Here is a 14,602-nt window from a genome sequence, read left to right on the forward strand (position 1 = left end):
GATAATTTGGAATATTGAGACAATTGATAGTAACATGAAATTTGAGGAGGATTTTCCTGGATATAAAAAGATAATTTAGGGACCCTGTTAAAAAGTACTTCAAGTATCTAAATGAAGATGGTGTATACAGAGGATGTTACATATGACCAAGATTTAACTCAAAGCTATATATGGAAGTTATAGATATATTTGGAGTTTAGTGCAAGAAATAATTGTTCAACTCAGAGCTAATTCTGAAGCCCTACCACAGCATTTTCAGACATGAATTATAAGCAGGGATTAATTCATCAAATTCTCTCATCAAACAGGAATATCCTAGAAGACAAAGACTTCTCAGAATTTAATTCATTATCTGATGACTTTTTCTAGCACTACCCAAAGCTCAGTCAAGTGAGTGAATTAATAAAGTAAGTTTTTCATCATAGAATGTCAGTCAGCCTGTGGAACTAATTCATTGATCTATTGTGACAGTCAAAGTATAAATAATTGTGGAAACTGCATGATTTAGCACAACCAAACAGAAAAAATAAGATGTCATACAGACAATTTGATAATGGGATCTGGACATCAGGCTTATCTAGATATGTGTAACAAGTCTTCAGGTGCTAACGAGGATACCAAAACCTCGCAAACACTGCATAAACAGGTAATCAAGACTTATCAAATATGAATACTGACACTTCTCTTTGATAGATTGGCATGCTATTCCATTATGGGAGTGGGAAATATCTTACATCCAATCAAGTTGAATAATCACTGCAAATATGGTTCACTTTGGAATTGTATCACGCTAGAATGAGCCTCCTGTGATTTCTCAAGCCTGTTGGTGACAACTTCAAATTAGTCAAAACTGGTATATAAGATGAAAAGTGTTTCCTCTCCTTGTCCTGGAAAACGCTGTATGACTGGCCTAGTATACACTGTCCTTTCATTTATTGCTGTCTTCATAAGCCTCTTTCCTTAAATTAGTCTTCAATGGAAGCAATATTGTATCTCTGCTATAAATTAGATACATTTGGAAATGGGAATATTCTTTCCCAATATTCTCTGTATCTGCTTTCTGGATTCCCTGCAATCCATTTTAAATCTAATATCATCATACTTCACATAAATTTAATGTTTTTGTTTTTGTTTTGCAAACTGACACATTTTTAATATCTTCTTATATTTTAAATTACTAGGATAAACTGTACATTTTTCTGGAAAAATATAATTCTTTTCCTGATTTGAGCATGCTGCTTCCATTTTGTTATGTGTTCTGGATTTTTGGAGATGAAAAGAAATGTATGCAACATTTCCGTGACAAGCAACATTTGAGATCACAAGTAAAATGGATCCCTCATTGGGCAGAACTATGGACTCAAAGCATTGCTAACTTCATTCTCTTATTCCCCCATGCTGTCCTTGGCCTGAAATCGCAGAAGTTCAGACCATAGTCCTGTTTCAATGTTACCTGGTGGGTATAATTCACCTGTCTTTTCTAGTTGTGAATTTTTAGCTGGGCATCTGCACTTTAATAGAAGTATGAATGGGAGAAAGTGGAGAGGGATAGTGGTTATAAAGGAATGATTACTGAGGGCAGCATGGTGGCTCAACAAGCTAATCCTCTGCCTACAGCACTGCAGCCCACCCCATATAGGCACAGGTTCTAGTCCTGGCTGCATCACTTTTGATCTGGCTCCCTGCTTACTGACAGGGAAAACAATGGAGGATGGTTCAAATCTTTGGTCCCCTGCACCCATGTGGGAGACGCACTAGCTTCAGATTAGCTCAGTTCCAGCTGTTGCAGCTATTTGAGGAGTGAACCAATGAATTGAAGATCTGAGTCTCTCTTTTTCTCTTGCTCTCTGGAAATCTGCCTTTCAAGTAAAAATAAATTTGAAAACATAATGGAATGATTTTTTTCAAAATATTGCTAGTTCTACCTTGGCTTTCATAATAAAATTATGGTATTTTTAAAAGAGTTATCAGAAAAACTCTGGTAAACTTGATCTTGCAAGTGTTCATTTTATATCCAATCACCTTACTTGTCCAATATCTCAATTAGCATCATTTTTAGACATAGAAAGCATACTCATTTATAGGAGCATTTAAAAACATAATGCCACTTAGACTATGTTTTCTCTTTGTATTAGGTGGAAATGGCTCTACATCCTGACCAAAGTCAAAATGTATTTTGTCTATCAAATTCCCTGTGCCTACTATTCTTGTCATGCTGTCATAAAAGAAAATTTAGTTGATTTGACAGAATTTATTTTCACAATGCCAAGCAGATTTTACTCAGATGATTTTCTAGGTGCTTGCAAATTGATTTTTTGATGATATGGTTCAGTAAGTTTCCAACTAAGTAGTGATGGTGACAGGTCTATAATTTCTAGGTTATCTTTTCTTTCTTTTAATAAAATCTTCTCAGGGTGGAAAAAAAGAATCATAAGTGTTACATTTGGTTTTTCTAATATTGTAGAATTCTTAATTTTTTTAAATAAAAATATACTGTCTTTATTAATCTTCATTAGATTTTGTCAAGCTCCCTCAAAATATGGTGTTATAAGTTCCATAATTTTCTTTATTGAGCTTTTGGTTCTCCTATGTATAGAATCAATGGAATCTTTATATCACATCCAGTGTCTTTTCCAAATAGCATATTATAGCTAAACCATATTGGAAGTTTTCAAATAAGATACCTGCAATTTATAGCTTGAAGACTAGTTAGACTCTGTAACTATGTTTTGTAATTCTTCAATGAAAATTCATTGGTTAAAAGGTGAGATTTAAGAATATCTTAAAATATCTAATATTTCTGATATTGAGTCCATTTATGCAAAATTAAGCAATATTATTCTTTTTCAGAAAAGGTTTATTTGAAAGTTAGAGTTACACAGAGAGAGAGAGAGAGAAAGAGAGAGATCTTCCATCTGTTGCTTCACTTCCAGGATGGCTGCAATGGCCCAAGCAAGCCAGACAAAAGCCCAGGAGCTTCTTTTGCATCTTCCATGGTAGAGAGGGTTATATGGGGTGGTACAGGCAGGAAACCAATGTTTTTCCATTCCAATAGCAGGGAGCTGGATCAGAAATGGAACAGCCCAAACTGATGCTTATATGGGATGCTGATGTTGCAGGAGGTGGCATTACCCACTTTTTAAAACATCAACCCCAGCAACATCATTCCGAGTAGTGCATTGATAAAACAACTATTTACTTTTAAAAAGTTAGGTTGGGGTTAACAGTTATTAAAGATTAAATAAAAGTTAAATGTTTGAATAGACTTCATGATTACAATCTGTAAAGATACTTTCAATACTTGTTTGAAATAATAATTAGCATAAAATACATAGAAAATTCTCAAAAATTGTGGCCCTCTAGTTTGTAGAAAATGATAACTGATAATTCAAGTATTTTTCTGTTCTTACCACTAATCTAAAATACTGTTAATAAAAAGCAATACACACTGAACACTTAACTCTATTCCAGCACCATGTTAAATTCTTTACAAATATAGCTTCCTTTACTTGTTCATCTCATAAAACTACTGTCAGGGGATACTCATTCCAACTAACAAGGAAGGTAACTAACATCTACTAATGCATGTACATTATATGAGTATTGGTGTTTGGGGTGAAATTGAAGATATTTCGTCCAAATCTGGAGTTTATGTTGTTACTCACTCTACTTTGACAAGTGGACAAAACCTCTCAAAGCCTTTTGGTATCTGTCCCTGCAAGTTCTTAAAATTTTATCTTTGCAACATTAACACTGAGATTAGAGTAAACTAGGATCATTGTTTTCCTACAGGCATATTCTGCATATGAGCCTGCCAAAGTGACAAAACATCAGCTTTCCCCAAAATAACAGTCATTGTTTGGTACCCAGCTTGTATGGGGTAATCCATAAAGCATTTAACAAATATTGTCTTTTGTTAAATACTAATTATCCACAACCTGCATTTTCCTGGGGCATGCTTTGAATTGGGTCCTTCCTTTTATTCAGGATTAATTTTTGTTCTATAGAATTTGACAACAAAAGCTTATCCCATCAACCTTTTCCTGGTAAACTTGTAAACTGAGTACCCCACACAAGCAGGGTTATGGTCCAGGGCACACTTCTCTCTTCCATGACTTACTAAATAATGTAGCTCCAAGAGGTACCTATGAGAGATTTGGTGTCTTGTAACTGCTATCTAGCGACGTATGTCCATAATGCCTATGTTCATTAGTTAGATGAGATCAGTGAGTTAAAGAACTGTTAAATGTGTGTTTTCCTTTTAATGGATACGTGACTGTGGCAGCAGAGTCATAGGACAGAAACTTGACAGAAAAGGACATGGCGGTAAGAGATGCTTATTGCAAATATTCAGTTTCAAAGATTCTTTTAATAACTATGTTAGCAAGATGTTTGAGTCAGTTAACTTAATAAATGTGAAATGAGGAGATCAAAGGAAGAAAAATAAACGCCTTATTCCTATCTTTTTGTTCATGTATATGAATTATGCATGTATCTTGTTAGTGGCAAATTAAGTAGTATGTTAATGTTAGGTATATTTTCAGCAGGAAACTAATTGAAATCTTTTTTTTGTGAATTTGGAATAGTCAGAAAAATTAATGAAATTGGCAACATGTAACATTAAAGCTGTAGTTAGACTGTTTTAAGATTGAAAATGCCATTTCTTTGAAACCAACTCATTTTGTCACATTCTTATCCAGTGGATATTTAGCAACCATCTGCCAAAACTAATTAAAATTTCCCTCCCCAAAGAGATAAGCTTTTTCAACCAATACTTGCAATCATTGCCCTTAAAAGTTTTCTCTGAAAACACAAATTATTTCCTGATGATATTTACCAGATATAATAAATGCCTGACAACAAAAAATGAAACTAAAACAGAAAAAATATATCACCTTGGCATTAATATTACAAAGTCTATCTTCAGTAGTTTTACCATTGTTGGAAAGTACTTGTTTACTTTTTTGTCTTCCACAGTTCCACAAGTAAGAATTTCATTGGCAGTGTCTGACTTAGCGACAACTGAAATTTAGCAGTTCTTGGAAACCTTTTGTTTTTTAGTTTGAAACTGCAGCTTGCTAATGCTGGTACACATCACAATCTTATGTTCTGCCATCCTGTTGGGATCATTAAGTACTATTTGAAAGAAGGCTAGAATTATATTGCAAAATATTTTTGTCTTTCAGATTATATCTGTAGTTAACAAAAATGAGAATCCCATGGAAAAGCTCTAATTTTATTTATGCTGCTGATTTTTACTCCCAAATTGACAGAGCCTTCGATTTTCATTTCCAAAGTGTTTCCTAATATTAGGTGACATATAAATTGCTAAATTATATCTGGGAAAAAAATGTAGTCCTGGTTAAATAATCTTAGCAAAAGCACTGATCTCTGAAATAGAATGTACATGAGGACAGTGAGTAAATGTTTAAAAAAGAGCAAGTAGAAATCCAATAGAAACAATAAGAATGAAAAAAGGGCAGTTGTTGTTCTTTCATGAAAATGAATTGATTTATGACTGCAATGATTCCTCAAAACAGCTCTGGCATGCAATCCAGACCTTCTGTGGCATGCTATGTTTTAGTAACCTTAAAATTATTGCATAGAGTGAAACAGGGTTAAGCAGCTCCTGACGACCTCCACCTGCCTGCCTCTGACATTCTTGCAAATTTCAGCAAAAAAGTGTGTTCACAGAAAATATGTCCAGGAGGCTTTTCAAGTGCCTCTAAGCTTTGTATTCTTATCTAAAATAACTTTTCTCTGCTTCCTGATCTAAATTACCATGATTTCAGAACAATAATATATCACTGGCAGGCAGACTCTGGTATTTTTTTTCTTTGAAGTAATACATATAAGTAAAATAATGTGTCAATAAAACTACCAGAGGATAAAGGGAGTGATCACAAGCTTATTTGTGAGAGTGGCAGTATTGTAATTTAAAACAGAGATGACTGCAGTAAGCTGACTCTTGGGTTCAGATTACTTTCAATGGCCACTCTCTGCTTAGTGAAAACTGAGAATACTAGAATCTGATGCTATAAATATTAGAGTAATGTATGGTAATTTCAAAAATACAAAAGAAATAAATCTAATTTTTTTTGTTCCATGGAAGGATACACTTATTTTAAACCAGTATTGCTAACGCAGTATTTACAGTTATTTCAAAGTGTAAAGAAGACAGTTGCTTCACATACCAATGCATCACATCCTTGATTTTCATTTTCTAAAGTACTTGCAGTTCTTGAACTTGTTGGATGCACTTAGCAACCAGAAAATGCATCTCCTTCTGTGAAAGTCTCTGTATAATGTAATACCATAACTCTGTTTCAATATTTCTTTGTCTTTATCATTTCAAAGAGCTCTATAATTTCATTGTGTGACTAGGCCATAATATATGAATATATTTCCCAATCTTCAGAGTTTTGGAATTTTTAAGTGATCACAAAAATACTGAAGGACATATTTGTATATAATAATGTTGTTTTTGAGAATTTTTCACTTTTGTCCTTTGCCATTTATCAGGATATTTAAAGCTTCTCACTTATTATGATTTTGCAGTAATCATGTATTCTTTAGATATCAAAATGGATTTCAAATTGATAGATAACTGTGCTTTAAACTCGGAACATTCTGAATAGAAAAGTACACCAAAGCGTGTTCATGTTCTCCAATGCTACAAACAAGAGTTATGATTTACAAGAAGTCTTAGTAAATCGTCCATAGGAAACATTCTACAAAATTCTTTCAAAATTTGACTTTATCCAATTTTTAGTGGAATGAGAATGCGGCATTTTTTCTTCTTCCCAAGAATTATCGAGATCTAATTTTGCTCTGAACATATCGGTATGTTTCATAACCACAAACTGTTGTGTCATTGTGTTAGTCTTACTCTTTTAGGCAATGGGCCACAATCCTAACACTATTGTTATAGCTAGAAATAAGCTCAGTGTTAAGTAATAAGACAGGAGACAATTCTTAAAATTCCAGCAATCACAAGAGATAAGAACACATTTGTAAGAATCTAGTCTTAGTACACTGACAAATTAGTTTTGCTTTGATTTTCTTTTCCTTGCTTAAAACTCTCTGCAGACTTGATGTTTTATCACACAAGATAGTAGGTGGCATGGTGACAGTATGAAATGTTTTGGGATTTATGAGTTGAAGGTTAACATGTGTATTTACTAAATTTCACCAGATTTTATCTCTGCAAGTACATGTAGGCTATTATTTTCTTTATTATTTTTCTGAAGTTTGGAATTCAGATCACCAACTATGACAAATCCCTGTGTTTCTTAAAAATATATTTAACTGGATCTGTTAGGAAAGTGACACAGAAAATGAGGTATCAAATTTTGCAAAATAAGTCTAGAAACAGAAAAACCAGAGCTTAAACTAACAGCTAAATTGAACTTATTAGAGATAAATTCAATGAGAGTGGCCCTCTGTCCTGGTGTAGATGGAGTGTAAGAGTCGCTGGTAGAAGATTCTTTGTTTTCTATCCCAAGAGAATAAGGCCCAAACTTGTGTTCTTGCTCCCTTCAAGATCTCTCCTAATATCTTCTGAATCTGAATAAATTCCAGGAGACCTACTCTTACATATCTTAAATTTAGTATGAAATGCAGAAAAAATTAAATGATTTATAGTTTATACCCTTAGACTATTATTTCTGTTTAATGAATGTATATTATACCCACAAATTGCGTCAACACTGAGAGAATAGGATAAACTGAACAAAAACAAATATGTGGTTTCCCTTGTAGACTCTGCTGAATGTGAGATGGACATAAATAAAATAGCCAGACAAAAATCTAAACTCTAATTCTAACTATATAATGAAGGAACAACATCTACAGTAAGTATAAAACAATTCACTGAGATGGTCGTGGCTGAAACTGAAAATAGCAGTGGTGAACAGATGCCAGGAAAACAGCAAGAGAAGAATGCTTAGGCAGAAGAAACATCATCTGCAAAGTTTTTATGTTGGCAGGAAATCTAGAAAACTGAGAGACCAATTGAAGGATACAGAAGGGTAGAAATATTCTTGAACATTTCACACCTGGATGCATGGGTAGACTCTGCAGGCAGAGACTATTGCAGGCAGACTCTGCAATAGGCAGCAGCTTGCCTCTGGACACGTAAATACAAAGAAAACACAGATACATCAAAACTTGCTTTCTTGGAGGTTGAAGGGGGATGGTGACAGGTGCTGTAAACAATTGGAATTCTTTGCATTGCAGTCACAGGGATCACCTATTTATCTTATTTCGATAGATAGATAGATAGATAGATAGATAGATAGATAGATAGATAATGACTTTTGGACCATTACTTTAAAATGCACAGCTTTCTTTCCCTGTTCATACACACCCAGGCTGTAACTTAAAATATTCTGAATTTCAGAGAAGTCTTCTACTTTTATACATCAAGGTTGTGTCATATTATGTGACATTTTATGGATGCCAGATAATTAATAAGATAAGAATATTTTTAAAATCTCATTTGTCAAAGATAATGAAAACCAAGCATGTCCTAACCATGATTAAGTGAAACGAATCACCAGTTTTAGTGACAAGCATGCAATAAAAAGGGAACTGAGGCTTTCCATCTAAATAATTAGTGATTTTTGTCTTCTCTGTTCTGTCACCATTGATCAAAATGACTTTGTTAAATATAGAAAGAGAGGGAGATATTTTGTATTCACTGCTTCACTCCCCAAGTCACCACAATGGTCAGAGCTGAGCTCATCTGAAGCCAGGAGTCAGATAATTCTACAAGATTTCCTTTGTTAAGTGCAGGGGACCAAGCATTTGAAGCATCCTGCACTACTTCCCAAGGCATATTAGCAGAGATCTGTACTGGGAGTGGAGCATTTGGAACTCAAGCCCAGTGTCTATATGAAATGCTGACACTAAAGGCCATGGTTTTACCCACATCACAATCCTAGTCCTGGTGGATAGTTATAATAAAATACTTCCTGGTCAGACAGATTTAGAACAACTAGGGTTCATTTTTTTTTCTCAGTGTTTAGTAGACAGTGCTTGTTATAAATCACCCAAAGTGAGCTAAAAATTGAGTTAAAACATTTTATCCATGTGATTTTTTCCCCAGTATTTTCGGAAGAGCAGTGTACTAGACCAGTATTCAATGGAAAAAATTTAGAGAATGCTATCCATTACAATCATTGTTGTGATTTCCTGGTGAGGAAGTATGGGAAGATTATCCTCAACCTCACATGGTACCAACCCCACCCTGTAATTGTGAATAAGAGGAGTAGTGACAGAGATCAACACCAACAATACTAAAAACTTGTCAGCATGAACTATGATGGAATTGGAGAGTAGATACCTCTTATTGAGCAAGAATTTACAGCAGTCTAAGTCCAAAAAGAAAATAAAGGCCCCACACTCCTAGAGAGTTAAGCAGAAGTAGTACGAAGAATGAACAATAATGATGATAAAAAAAAAAAAAACCTATTGTTAGTAACTATCAGCTACGAAGAATGGCCGCATGATGGCATAGGACTGAGAAAGAGCAATTTTAAGAAAATAAACACTTGCAAAAGGATCAGACCTCCTTGTAGAGTAATTCAGGCCACTGTCAGATAGAGGAGCTTGCTGGTTTAGCCAGGCAATAACTTGACTGAAGTTTCTAGACAAGTAATAGACACCCTCAAAAGTGCAGACATTCAGGTGATTAGAAAGTGATGAAATCTGTGAGTCTGAATGGCTTTTGAAGACAGAGGCCTCCAGAGCACAGAGGATATACAGGGACTTGAAGTAGGAGCAGAAGGTTTGCATTTATCTCCCAAGCCCCAGGCAGGCTACATGGAGGGTGCTCAGGGGTTTACAGAATTAACAGCCACTTCCCTTGTAATCCTGCAGGTATCAGACAGGCATAAGGTTGGTTTCCATCTTGAGAGCTCCGTGGCTGAGGCCATGAAATCACAGAGAAACACTCTGTGTCTGTGACTGGGGAGCTCCGCTGATTGATCTCATAATCTCAACCGCTGACATCCAGCCTTGGAGGAAATTTCAGGAGCCTCTTCCACAATGTCTCTCCAACACCCAACAATAAAGAAAAGTAAACATTTTGCTCTTTTTAAAGAAACACTAACAGGGATTCAGTCACCACAGCTTGAAGAGTACATTTGGACCCTAAAGGCAGTAAGTGGAGAGCTGATGACGTTATGTGGCTTGCCATTCCCAGTGCAATCCAGTGCTTTACCCACCTGTCAGGACACAGTGTGAGCGTTGGTGCTACTGTCCATGCTTCTCACCTTCGCCTACAAGTGAAATACAACTTTGAGAACTAACAAATCAGCTTTTATCTGCTTGAGTTTGAACAATTTATTTGTAAATAATTATAGGTTCACAAGAAGTTATCAAGATGTAGAGAAAAATCTAGTTAATACTAATAATTATATATTCTGTTTTATAGTGCATTATAAAAATAAGGAAATTGACTTTGGCACAATATGTGCATATGAATATAGTGCTATGTCATTTATAACAAAAGCAGAATTTGGTCAAATGCTAACCAACATAGAGATAAGATCTACAAAATATATAAATCTTTCTAGTGCTACCTTTTTGTACTCAAATCCACACTGCCCCTACATACATAAACTCTATTTTGTTCTGCTCATAGTAAGTCTGGCATTTCAGTAATTCTGTTTTGTACAAATTGAATTATATTATCAGCTACCGTTTTGAGATTAGCCTTTTCACTCTGCCTAATCCTCTCTTGTCTATTGTTGGATAAGTTGTTTCTGTCCTATATTCTCTTAATTTATATATTTATAATCTTTCCAATTTCATACGCTAATTATAATTTTATAAATTTAGTGCTTGAGCTTACTTCATTGTCTCTGGGTGGTCCTTACGTGGCCTTTGCTGATATTCTTGACAGGCTTTGTTCCCATCAAATAGAAAACAAAAACCAAAAACCCAGCTTCACCTTCAGTCATATATGATACTATGGCAATAATAGAGAGGGGTGCAACAAAGGGGAAAACTTGGAAGATTGGGCTCAGGACTTGGGCTTTGCTTATGAAAGGCTTTCACTTTGATTTCTGCATGGCATTTACTTGGGTGTAAAAGACAGGATTTAAATATTTGACTTTCTAGGTTGTACTTTTGAGCTTCTTCACTTCTAGAAAACAGGGTTTTCTTGAGAAATGCTCTTTGCTTGTTCCTAATGGAGTTTCTGGACTTCTGAATCTTTTAGTCACTACTTCTGGATATATGAAGTACAAAAGAAAACTCAGAATTCACTACCAGTTTTTTCCTTAGTTTCCAAGGTCGTCAGGCAAGTTGCCTTTGCTGTAACTATTAAAGTATTCTTATATCTAAGAGGAATTCAGGGAGTTAAGTATTCCATTGTCCCAAGGTAGATGTTCCAAGTCAGTCTTAGGTATTAGGATCTCATTTTAAAATTTATTTTTATTTATTAATTTATTTTTTAAAGATTTATTTATTTTTATTTTATTTATTTATTTGTTTGTTTATTTATTTATTTATTTATTTATTTATTTATTTATTTATTTATTTTTCTGGCCGAAAGTCTTAATTATTTTAGAGGTAATCTGTGACTACTTTGCCATGTGTGTGTTTTTCCTTTCTTCCTGCGTGTTCCATGAGGAAGATATTCTGACTTTGTAGATGAAACATGCTTATGCTTTATTGTACAAGAAGTCTTATGTTTTCAAAGCAAATAAAGGTGTTTTTTTTAAAAAAATGATTTATTTATTTTTATTGGAAAGCCAGATATATAGAGAGGAGGAGAAACAGAGAGGAGGATCTTCTGTCCAATGATTCACTCCCCAAGTGACCGCAATGGCTGGAGCTGAGCCAATCTGAAGCAGGGAGCCAGGAGCTCTTCTGGGTCTCCCACGTGGGTGCAAGGTTTAAAGGCTTTGGGGTCATCCTCCACTGCTTTCCCAGGCCATTAGCAGGGAGCTGGGTGGGAAGCAGGGCTGCTGGGATTAGAACTGGCACCCATCTGGGATCCCGGGCGCGTTCTACACAAAGACTTTAATCACTAGTTATTGTGCCCGGCCCAGGATCTCATTTATAACAGTTTCTTAATATCTGCTTTCCATTCAAAACTATTCAAGGTTGGCTTAGAAATGATTCTTTCATTAAATAACCTCATGAGGTAGGTACAAGCAGTTGTGAGAGTGTCAGCTATCTTCAAGTTAATAAGAACTTTGCAATAGTCCATTTACACATGGGATAATATATATTAACAGCATAAATTGGTTAACTTCTCAGCATATGTTGATCAGTTACCCAAAGAGATATTCAAGTCTTACTTGTTAGTGCTATTTTATTGAGACTTTCCATAGCAAATTAGTAATCCAAACTTTTTTTTTTAAGATTTATTTTATTTTTATTGGAAAGTCAGATATACAGAGAGGAGGAGAGACAGAGAGGAAGATCTTCCATCTGATGATTCATTCCCTAAGCAGCCGCAATGGCTGGAACTGAGCCGATCCAAAGGCAGGAGCCAGGAGCCTCTTCTGGATCTTCCATACAGCCATCCTAGACTGTTTTCCCAGGCCAAAACCAGGGAGCTGATGGGATTAGAACCAGCACCCATATGGGATCCTGGCATGTGAAAGGCGAGGACTTTAGCCACTAGGCCACTGTGCCCAGCCCCCCAATTTTTTTAATTAGTATTATGAAAACCAGTTTTTCCAGTCTCTTCATGCAATGCATTTGCATCATAAACTACCCTCTTTCTCCTGAGCACTTGTATCTAGAAGGCTCATGTGTGGCATAAATATGTGAGTAATTAAAATGATGTTGGTTTAGCCGGAGATGGAGCTAGGAGTTGAATTAATACTCACTGGGGGTCTATTGCATGCTAGAATTTTTATATGCACTGGCTAATTTATTTCTCAAAATAAAGGTATGATTTTTTTTTTTTTTTAACCAATGAAGCTGTTTCAAGGTCAAAGTTAGAAAAACTCAGCCTGAAATTTAACTCCTGCTATAACAATAGAGCTATCTAGCAATTTTTTGAGTTGTTAGAATGCCACCACTCAATAAAGAAGGTAGTAAACTTTTCTGTTTTTAGGAAAAAAAGTATAACAGTAGCACATTTTGACCTGGCCATATAGAAGCGGGATTTTTGCAGTTGATAGCAGTGTATGCTAATACAGCCACTGTGGAAAACAGTATGGAAGTTCTGTACATACTACAAGAGAACTGAAATTTTTTATGTTGCAGAAATATCTGTACTATATACTTATTGCAGGGAACAAAACCTAAGCACCAATTAACAATAATTGGATTTAGAAACTTATGGGATCTATACAATGGAATACTTAAGCAGCCTTAAACAAAAGAATAAAATATGATACTTGTGACAACTTGGATTAATCTAGAGAGTATTATGTCAAGTGAAATAAGTCAGATTGAGAAAAAAAAAGCAACATCTCACAGAAACATGAAATTTAAAGTGTTATGCTCATAGAGGCAGAGATTAAAATGGTGGTTATCTGATACTGGGAAGAGTTTGAGGAATGGTTGAGGACGGGATAAAGGATAACTAAAGTGTGCAAAGCATCTAGAAAAAATAAATTACACAAAGAATACCTCAGTAAATAATGTATTGTATAATCAAAATGACTAAGTGAATGGATTTTCAATATTCTAAATACAAATAAATGCTGGGTAGATTAAGTGAAGGATAGGTTAAACAGTTTGATTTTGTCAATTAAATTGAGTATGTCAGTTAAATTGATTATTTCAACTAAAAATAAACTTTGACTTTCAAAAGAAAACCTTTTCTGTTTTTGCTTGGTTTATTTCTTTTTCTTTCTTTTTTTTTTTTTTTTTGTCTTTTTTAAGGTAAGGAGGCTGGATGGAAAATATCACCAGATATTTTTATGATGAGAGAATGTATTATGTCATGAAAGCAAAAGTTTTTTCTGCATATGATTATTAATCTCATATATGCACATTTTCATAATGTGATTGAAAGGTGACTTCCTAAAATATTTTCAAGCCTTAATCTTAGCAGTGTATTTACCATACCCACGGATACTTTTCCAGGAAACTTCATGATTCCTTACATGCATAATTTATTTTATAAAACCCTAAACTTGCAGTGATGGTGAATCTCATCATTAGAATAGAGGATAGCTGTTTCTGTGGAAAATGTCATGCTCACATGTAACAACGCTTGCTGTCCATGATTGGTGTGTATGCTTCTAATGAGAGTATGTTTTGCTATTTGTTATTTTTTTCTACTCATCTACCATAAACTTCTAATAATTTTCACAGTAGGATAAGTATTAAGCAATTAAATACAAAGAGACATTACACTGTGATTGTTAAGACAGCAAATTCTGGGGTTACACAGCTATTTTTCAAATACAGGTTTTGTCACTCAGAACCCTGGGCAAATTACTACTCAGTTTCCTTACAAGCCATATGATAATAGTAACAACTAATTAATTGTGATAGTGTTGGGGTGAAATAAGCATGCATTTATCTTCAAAGAGTTTGCCTTATAGCAAAACATAATAACTGTTAAGTATTAGTCTGTTACTTCTAAAGTAAGGCATTTATAGAAATCAGTTCATTCCAAAGG

General features: G+C 34.7%; 1 protein-coding gene across 4 annotated transcripts in view; it reads left to right on the forward strand.

Annotated features, from left to right (window-relative positions):
• The window catches only part of XIRP2 (xin actin binding repeat containing 2), a 326,918-nt gene that overhangs the window by 25,213 nt on the left and 287,103 nt on the right, over nt 1-14,602 (forward strand). The gene's annotated exons all lie outside the window — the stretch shown is intronic.

The sequence above is a fragment of the Ochotona princeps genome, chromosome 5, assembly GCF_030435755.1.
Source record: "Ochotona princeps isolate mOchPri1 chromosome 5, mOchPri1.hap1, whole genome shotgun sequence".
NCBI lineage: Eukaryota > Metazoa > Chordata > Mammalia > Lagomorpha > Ochotonidae > Ochotona > Ochotona princeps.